At 41.0% G+C, this 9,792-nt stretch overlaps 1 pseudogene; it reads right to left on the bottom strand.

Moving 5' to 3' along the window:
- Positions 1-6,467: 6,467 nt before the first annotated feature.
- LOC716596 (heterogeneous nuclear ribonucleoprotein K pseudogene) lies at positions 6,468-7,786 on the bottom strand (annotated as a pseudogene).
- Positions 7,787-9,792: the final 2,006 nt, after the last annotated feature.

Raw genomic sequence — 9,792 nt, 5'->3', positions numbered from 1 at the left:
GTGCTCCTGACAGCCTTGATGACTTCCTCCTGAAGGCTTTTCTGCATTCCTCCTGCCTTCTTCCCTCCTCTTTCTCTACAATCGCTCCAATATTTCTTTCTCTAACCTGCCTCACTAAGTAACCCATCTGGGCACTCAGTGCTCATTGTTTCTCAAGAATCCTGATCAAACCATAAAGCAGTATTAACTTATTCCAGTGCAAATCACATGTGTGCGTTTCTAAACTTCGTTTTTGACAGGATTGCTCAATTGCTTCTGACTAAATCAGACAAGGAAATTCCCAAAGCCACACCCATTTGAAAATGAGAGATATTGCTCCTTAAGCTGATAAGCAACTTCAGCAAAGTCTCAGGATACAAAATCAATGTGCAAAAATCCTATATGTACAGGCATTCCTATACACCAATAACAGACAAACAGAGAGCCAAATCACGAGTGAACTCTCATTCACAATTGCTACAAAGAGAATAAAATACCTAGGAATCCAACTTACAAGGGATGTGAAGGACCTCTTCAAGGAGAACTACAAACCACTGCTCAACGAAATAAAAGAGGACACAAAAAAATGGAAGAACATTCTGTGCTCATGGATAGGAAGAATCAATACTGTGAAAATGGCCATACTGCCCAAGGTAATTTATAGATTCAATGCCATAACTTTCTTCACAGAATTGGAAAAAACTACTTTAAAGTTCATATGAAACCAAAAAAGAGCCTGCATTGCCAAGTCAATCCTAAGCAAAAAGAACAAAGCTGGAGGCATCATGCTACCTGACTTCAAACTATACTACAAGGCTGCAGTAACCAAAACAGCATGGTACTGATATCAAAACAGACATATAGACCAATGAAACACAACAGAGGCCTCAGAAATAACACCACACATCTACAACCATCTAATCTTTGACAAACCTGACAAAAATAAGAAATGGGGAAAGGATTCCCTATTTAATAAATGGTGCTGGGAGAACTGGCTAGCCATATGTAGAAAGCAGAAACTGGATCCCTTCCTTACACCTTATACAAAAATTAATTCAAGATGGATTAAAGACTTAAATGTTAGACCTAAAACCAATCCAGTCGGTTCATGAACTATGGTGCAATCAAGGTTTATTTTACACTATACAGGATGAAAAGCAGCGGGAGGTGGGTGGAGGCAGGTGAGAGGGAGCCCTTTCTGGGAAAGGTGTGTTCTCCTTTCTACACCATTTGCTTCACTGAGCTGCACTTAAAATCATTACACAGAAGCATATATTTAGGGTAAAAAAAAAAAAAGTCCAAATGCAAGAGGATTTCCAAACATGGGGAAAAAATGCTCCTACCTAACATACTGAAGAGTTTTCGTTGATACTGCCCCACCCCCCCACTCCTTCCTCTCACTGGGCCTATGAATGCAAAGCAAAACATTTTAGGGCACTCATTGGTATTTACCCAAAGAAGTTAAAGACTTTTGTCCACACACAAACCTGCACACAAATATTTACAGCAGCTTTATTTAGAATTGCCCAAACTTGGAAGCAACCAAGGTGTCCTTCAAAGGGTGAGTGGATAAACAAACTCTGGTACATCCTAACAGTGAAATATTACTCAGTGCTAAAAAGAATGAACTATCAAGCCATAAAAAGACATGGAAGAAATGTAAATGTATACTACTAAGTGAAAAAAGGCAATATGAAAAGGTTATACACCGTATGATTCCAACTACATGACATTGGGAAAGGGCAAAATTATGGAGACTATAAAAAGATCAGTGGTTGACAACTAAAGCAAAAATAGACAATTAGGATTACATTAAGATAAAATGCTTCTGCACAGCAAAGGAAACAATCAACAAAGTGAAGAGCCAACCCACAGAATTGGAGAAGATACTAGCAACTATCCATCTGACAAGGGATTAATAATCAGAATATATAAGGAGTACAACCAACTCAATAGCAAAAAAAAAAAAAAATCCATTTAAAAATGGGCAAAAGATCTGAACAGACACTTCTCAAAGAAGACATGAATGACGAATAGGTATATGAAAAATGTTCAACATCAATTATCATCAAAGAAATGTAAATCAAAACCACAATGAGATACCATCTCACTCCAGTCAAAATGACTTGTATAAAAAGACAAAAATAGAGCTGAGCGTGGTGGCTCATGCCTCTAATCCCAGCACTTTGGGAGGCTGAGGTGGGTGGATCTCTTGAGGCCAGGAGTTCAAGACCAGTCTAGCCAACATGGTGAAACCCCATTTCTTCCAAAAACGCAAAAATTAGCCCAGCATGGTGGTGGGCACCTGTAATCCCAGCTACTGGGGAGGCTGAGGCACAACAATAGAATCACTTGAACTGGGGAGGTGGAGATTGCAGTGAGCCGAGATTGTGCCACTGTACTTTGCCCTGGGTGACAGAGTAAGACTCTGTCTCAAAAAAAAAAAAAAAATGACGAAAGTAACAAATGCTGACGAGGATGTGCAGAAAGGGAAACCCTCATACGCTGTTGGTGGGAATGTAAATTAATATAGCCACTATGAACAACAGTATAAAAGTTCCTCAAAAAACTAAAAATAGAATTACCATAAGACCCAGAAATGCCACTACTGGGCATATAGTCAAAAGAAAGGCAATCAATATGTCAAAGAGATATTTGTACTCCCATGTTTATTGCAACACTATTCACAATAGCCACGATACGGAATCATCCTAAGTGCCCATCCACAGATAAATGGATAAAGAAAATGTGGTATGTATATACTATGGAATATTATTCAGCCATAAAAAAAGAATGAAATCCTGTCATTTGCAGCAACATGGAAGGAAATGAAGTCTATTATTTTAAACAAAATAAGCCAGGCACGGAAAGACAAATATTGCATGTTCTCAATAATATGTGGGAGCTAAAAAAGTGGATCTCATAAAGATAGAGAGTAGACTGGTGGTTACCAGAGGCCAAGAAGGGGATGGGGGAGAAGAAAGTGAAGAGGGGGAGAATAATAAGGTATTTATTGCCACTGATCTGTGCACTTAAAGATGGTAACGATAGTGAATTATACATCTATATTTTACATCAATTAAAAAAAATTTAAGATTAGTGGTTGCCTTGAGAACACATGGACACAAAGAGGGGAACAACACACACCAGGGCCGGTTGCAGGTATGGAGTGAGGGGAAAGAACTTAGAGGACAGGTCAATAGGTGCAGCAAACCACCACGGCACACGTATACCTATGTAACAAACCTGCACGTTCTACACATGTTTCCCGGTTTTGTTTTGTTTTGTTTTAAGAAGAAATAAAGTTTAAAAAAAAAAAAAGGATCAGTGGTTGCTAGGGTTTAGAGGAGAGAGAGATGAATAGGTGATGGGCACAAAGACATTTTATGGTGGTGAAACTATTCTATATGAAACTATTATGGTAAATATATGCATGTCTTCATAAACTTGCCCAATCCTGTAGAATGTACAACACCAAGAGTAAGCCAGAATGTAAACTATGGACTTTGGGTGAATATGATGTGTCAACGTAGGTCCATCGATTGTAACAAATGTACCACTCTAGTGGGGGATGTTGATAATGGGAGAGGCTATGCATGTTGCAGACAGGGAGTATATGGGAAATCTCTGTGCCATCCTCTCAATTTTACTTTGTACCTAAAACTGCTCTTTTTAAAAAGTCTTTAAATATGAACAAATAGGAGGTCACTCAGAATGATGTGCACGTCAAAAAGTCCCATATAGTCTCTGACTAGAAACTGTTGGGTCCAGTAAATGCCTACAGATGGAATCCTGGAATATCACTATGCTTTATAACATTTATATTTAGTGTGTTTTGAGTTCATTTTATTTGAGTGTGTTTTTGCTTTAAAAAGTCATCATACCGGCCTGGCAAAGTGACTCACACCTGTAATCGCAGTACTTTGGGAGCCCGAGGTAGGAGGATCACTTGAGTCCAGGAGTTTGAGACCAGCCTGGGCAACTTAGTGAGACCCCATCTCTACAAAACTAATGAATAAGCAAACAAAAGTAGCCTGCCATGGTGCCATGTACCTGTAGTCCCAGGTACTCAGGAGGCAGAGGTGCAAAGATGGCTTGAGCCTAGGAGTTTGAGGCTGCAATGAGCCAAAATCACACCACTGCACTCTAGCCTGTGTAACAGAAAGTGAGACCCTGACTCTAAAAAAAAAAGAAAGAAAAAAAAGAAGTCATTGTAACAAAAACGGGAATCTGTTTAAAAAGTGAAATAACTTTTCTGGAGCTGTCGTGACAAATTGTCCTTAGCTGAACGGTTGTCATGCAAGATGAGTCTGTTGACCAGCAGCTGAAGAGGGAATCTACAATAGTCAGGGGCAGAGTGGGGAATACAAGGGAAAATAGGTAATGAGAAATGCACAGCGCCAGGCTACCAATTATCTGAAAAGGAGGCCCCTCCCAACTAAAAAGCAGGGCCCCTTGTGTCCCTGCTTCACAAGGCAGGGAGAACATCACTGGCTCCAGAAAGCTGAGTATGAAACCACAAAACAGTAAATAACATCTTCTGCCCATGAGAGGCCTCTCTGTCAGCCACACTTGGTTGTTAAATTTAACCCACCTGTGACCGTATCCTGTGGCCCTAATCCCACCCAGTTATCTATCAAATGCAAACTGTCAGTCATCAGGAAGACTAAATAAGAAAGTCTGAACAACAGTGGAGTTCTGTGCCCACTGGAATTAACAGCATTGCATAAGACACAACAAGCTGCATTACTGTTTTAAAGTCAAATCCCAGAAATGAGACCTCTGCTAGCCTGCATCGTGCCTTTGGGTAATTTTGAGAAAGGTGCTCAGTCTGGGAAAGTTCACTCAGATGTAGCACCTAGACCAGATTCAGGGCTTAACAAATGAAGCAAACCTTCCATTTCAGCCCTCGTTCACCTCTTATTAGTCTGAGTGTTTTTATGCAGTGCACAGAATACACATCTCTATGCAGCAGCCCCAGCAGAAAACTATACAATGGAAGAATGGAAAACCCAGTCTGCAGACTACTTATCTCAAGGAACATTCAACAGTCACTTATATTTAAATTCCAACACACAGAGGATTCTGGAGTCAAGAGATCAGGATCATATACATGGTGAAACCCTAACGGAATGTATAATCCTGAGCAAATCACTTCTCTTCTTTGTCTGACCTCAATTTTCTCACCTGCAAATAGAGGAAACTGAACTTGCTGACCTCTTCTGAAGATACTTCCAGCTCCGGTCTTCAGGTCTCTCAGAGGAACTGGCACAAAAATGTGGAGGGTACCATTGTTTGCAATGACAGCAGTTTTTTAACAGGATAAAGAAAAAAATCGGCCGGGCGCGGTGGCTCAAGCCTGTAATCCCAGCACTTTGGGAGGCTGAGACGGGCGGATCACGAGCAGGAGATCGAGACCATCCTGGCTAACACGGTGAAACCCCGTCTCTACTAAAAAATACAAAAAACTAGCCAGGCGAGGTGGGGGGCTCCTGTAGTCCCAGCTGCTCGGGAGGCTGAGGCAGGAGAATGGCGTGAACCCGGGAGGCGGAGCTTGCAGTGAGCTGAGATCCGGCCACTGCACTCCAGCCTGGGCGACAGAGCGAGACTCCGTCTCAAAAAAAAAAAAGAAAAAAGAAAAAAATCCTCACCACCACCCAGATGTTCATCAATAACGGATGGAAGTAAGTAATAGTACATTTATGCACTGTAATAATTTGTAATATTTTTAAATAAACCATTTAAATCTATAGTTAATGATGTGGAGCAATGCCTGATATGTAGTGTTAATTTTTTTAAAAAACAAGCTGTAGAAATATATAAAGAATATGATTTAAACACACAAACATACACACACGCACACACACGCTTATTTTTTATTTACAATGATCGTGTACGGTAAACACAAGAAACAATTCACAGTTGTTACTTTTAAAGGGTATGATGGAGGGGGGAGGGGCAAGAAGGGAGTCTGTCACTTTTATTTTACATCCTCTGTGGCCCTTTATTTTAGGTTTATCTAAATTTATCTTAAAAATCGTAAAACGTTTCTTACAAAAGAGGCTTACGCTCTGCACCCTGCTGTGAACAGATGCCAGGGACATGGTGGCCCACTGCTACTTTTCCTCCCTGTCTCACCCCTCAAATGTTACAATGGCTACAAAGTAAGGTGTTCACAAAAATTACATGGGGGAACATTTTTTAAAACCAGGGAACATTTTTTTAAACCAGTAACAATGAACACAAAATAAAATCCGCTCATTCTACCGCTGTTTCAAAATTTCCACATTAGTTTTTACAAGCCCTTCCCTACACCCCCAACTCTGTTTGTGAGGAACTAAAACATTGTATCTGGTGAACAGCAAAGGTTTCACTACACCTCAAATGCTAACACCTGTGAAGCAGAGGCATGATGGCTTTTTAAACAGAAGCAGGTTAAAAAAAAAAAAAAAAGATGCAGGACTCCTTCAGTCCTTCACTAGTATTAGTTAAAACTTTCCAGAAAACTCTTTCATACTGTCGGCAGCAAATACTGTGCATTCTATATCTGGTCCTATGTTCTTAAATGACAATAATCTAATACTCACCTCCTTCCACAGGCTCATCAGTTTCCATTGAAGCTCCAACTCATGATGGATTTGTTTGATTCACTGACCACCTTTGCCAATAATAGATCCAACCAAATCTTTGGGAATAGTTCCTTGTGTAGTAATAATAGGTCCACGATATGAGCCACAATCCCCTGCATAGGAATAACTATATCTGGAGCCACTCTGTGGCTCCTAAACCATGTGCCATTCTGATGCGCTCCACGTATCTATTGCAGAGTCCCAAGTTTCATCAGCATTGAGGCCAGCCATGCCATGTAACCATCTCCAGGTCTTCCTCTTCTGTCATAGGCCCTTATGTCTCCCACCCTCAGTGGTGGTAGTGAAGAAAGATGAAGATTCTCAGCTTTGCTACCACCCCAGGCACCTTGTCCAAAAGAAGGAGGAGGTGGTCCTCAACAAGGACTCATGTCATAATAATCTCTTCTAGATAGTGGCAGGGAATGCCCACACTGACTGGTAGACATTCTGTCAAAAGCACCTCTTCCCTGCCTGGGAAACCCCACCAGGCATCTAAGGTGGCCATCAGACATCATTGTAAAACCACCATAATGTAATGATGTTACATCATGTAATGTAATAGGTTACACCGTGAAAATTGGGATTATAAGGCTGTGCACGTCCTCTGTAGGAGACTCAGACATAAGATCAAGGATGATTTTATGCACTCTACAACTCCATAGCTTTTCTCCAATAAGAACAACTCTGTCAGTGGAATGAGGACAGCATTCCTGGAAAAGCTTGCTTGTTGTTTGAGTGTTCTCCTGAAGCTCTTTGATTTTAGATCTTTGACCTCAATAATTCCTCCTGCCAGACTCTGATGAGTCAACAGCCTCAACTCACAATCAAAGTTGTTTCCTTTATAATGGTGGTACTCTTCCAAGGTAGGGATGATTTTCTTCCGAATTTCTCCAATTGTGTCAATATCAGCACTGATACTCAGCATGCACTTGGGGCCACTGCCCTCTGGGGCTAGAACCCCGGCACTGTAGTCTGTACAGAAAGCCTTAATATTCTTACCTCCCTTTCCAATCACTGTCCAAGCATTCTTGCTCTGAAATACAACACATAATTCAGCCATCAGTGTTTCTAGATCTTTTAAATGCTTGTCCCTCTTCCATATCTTCCACAAGGCATTTACCAAATTCACCATTGGTTTCAGTGTTAGGGAAGGTTTCCTCTAGCTGTTCAGTTTCCATTTCTTAAATCGGCGTGAAATGGACACATCAATCTATAGGCATGTGGGACAAACGCAGGACACAGGCAAGATGCCGAGGTCGGTGCAACAGAGAAACAGGATAATGACTCCTCTGTGACTTTCTGAATTTTATCATAAGCATTAATCACATTGGGAATAAAAGGAGACAATAAAATGTTTTAAGTTAGGTAGTCAACAATTAAGATCAAAACATACAGGAGGGATTGCTAACTCTGAAAACTTTGTTCCGTTATTTAGATATTTGCTTATTCCAGGGTCTGCAGCATTGCCAGAAGCACATCTAGTGGGGTCATTTTTATGACTCAGTTTCCTAAAATGCTCTCGCCTCCAGGTTCCAGCTCAGTGCCATCCTCCTCACCTTCTCCCTGTGGAAGATGAGGCACCTCACGGTATCCTGATTTTCCCTCTCTTTGAAATAGCTTGAGGGTTTCTCCAAAATAATGGCTCTTTCTTCTAGATATTAATTAAGAAGGCCAGTTGCAGTTTCACTTAGAATCATAAGGTCCAAACTGAAAAGCCTAACTTCTCTAACTCCACAGAGAGCAATAAAATCCTCTCTGCGGAGACTTAATATAAGCAAAGAAAATTCATCTGGAAAGGTGAGGCCCGTCAGTCAGCAGGAAGCTACAAATCCCGCAGCTGGTACAACTCGGTTATTGACCTCCACTGTAATCGTATCTGTTTTCTGTTGAGAATGAACTAAATTCCATCAGGCTGGGCTCTCAGGGTCTCTGTTCTCAGTTCAGGATGCAGTGACCTGTGCTGATGTCTCCTAGGGTAAATCTATTTTTTAATCATCTCCTCTATCCTGCTTTCCCTATCTCCTAAATGGGAGATGCCTATCCTTAGCACTGCTGCTTTTAGAATTGAGAAGAAATCAATCAGGAATGACCAAAACACAATGTGTCTATAAAATACAACAAAATAATCACAGCTATTACAATGTTTAAAATCCACCAGGGCCTTCAAATCACTTGGGAAAGCATTTTATATGTGAATATAAATTATACCATCTGCTGCTCTCTCCTAATGTTTAAATCAGATCACTGCCAAATCCAAGCATCAAAGAAAGAAGAAAACTGAGTCCATTTTTTTGTTTTCTCATACCTTTGAGCCTCTTCACCTCATTGCACCTCCCTTTGTCCTTCTAAGATGTAGGTTTTCCCCAAGGATATTCAGTGAGATCAAATTCACAAGTGATTGGCTTTAAAAAAAAAAGTAAATGTATAACCTCCAACACAGACACCCACACAAACTAATCCTTGAAAGCACCCTCCCAATGTTGAAAAGAATGGGATTTGGATTGAAAAGAATGAGATTTGTGGGGGGGGAAAAAAAGAATTTTTGAAAAGCAACCAAACTAGACTGGGCTCAGTGGCTCATGCCTGTAATCCCAGAACTTTGGGAGGTCGAGGCGGGTGGATCACGTGAGGGTGGGAGTTGAGACCAGCCTGGCCAACATGGTGAAAACTCGTCTCTACTAAAAAAATACAAAAATTAGCCAGGCATGGTGGTGCACGCCTGTAGTCCAAGCTACTTGGGAGGCTGAGGCTGGAGGATCACTTGAACCTGGGAGGAAGAGGTTGCAGTGAGCTGAGATTGTGCCACTGCACTCCAGCCTGGGTGACAGAGTAAGACCCTGTCTCAATAAATAAGTAAATAAATAAATAAATAAAGTCCTGGTCGTCAGAGGGCTCACCAACTGTAAGAGATGCTTTCCTTACCATTTGACCCAGCCATCCCATTACTGGGTATATACCCAAAGGATTATAAATCATGCTGCTATAAAGACACATGCACGCGTATATTTATTGCAAAACTATTCACAATAGCAAAGACTTGGAACCAACCCAAATGTCCATCAATGACAGACTGGATTAAGAAAATGTGGCACATATACACCATGGAATACTATGCAGCCATAAAAAACGATGAGTTCATGTCCTTTGTAGGGACATGGATGCAGCTGGAAACCATCATTCTCAG

Source organism: Macaca mulatta, chromosome 14 (assembly GCF_049350105.2).
Source record: "Macaca mulatta isolate MMU2019108-1 chromosome 14, T2T-MMU8v2.0, whole genome shotgun sequence".
In the NCBI taxonomy this organism is placed as follows: Eukaryota; Metazoa; Chordata; class Mammalia; order Primates; family Cercopithecidae; genus Macaca; species Macaca mulatta.
This window is presented reverse-complemented; position numbering and strand designations above follow the sequence as displayed.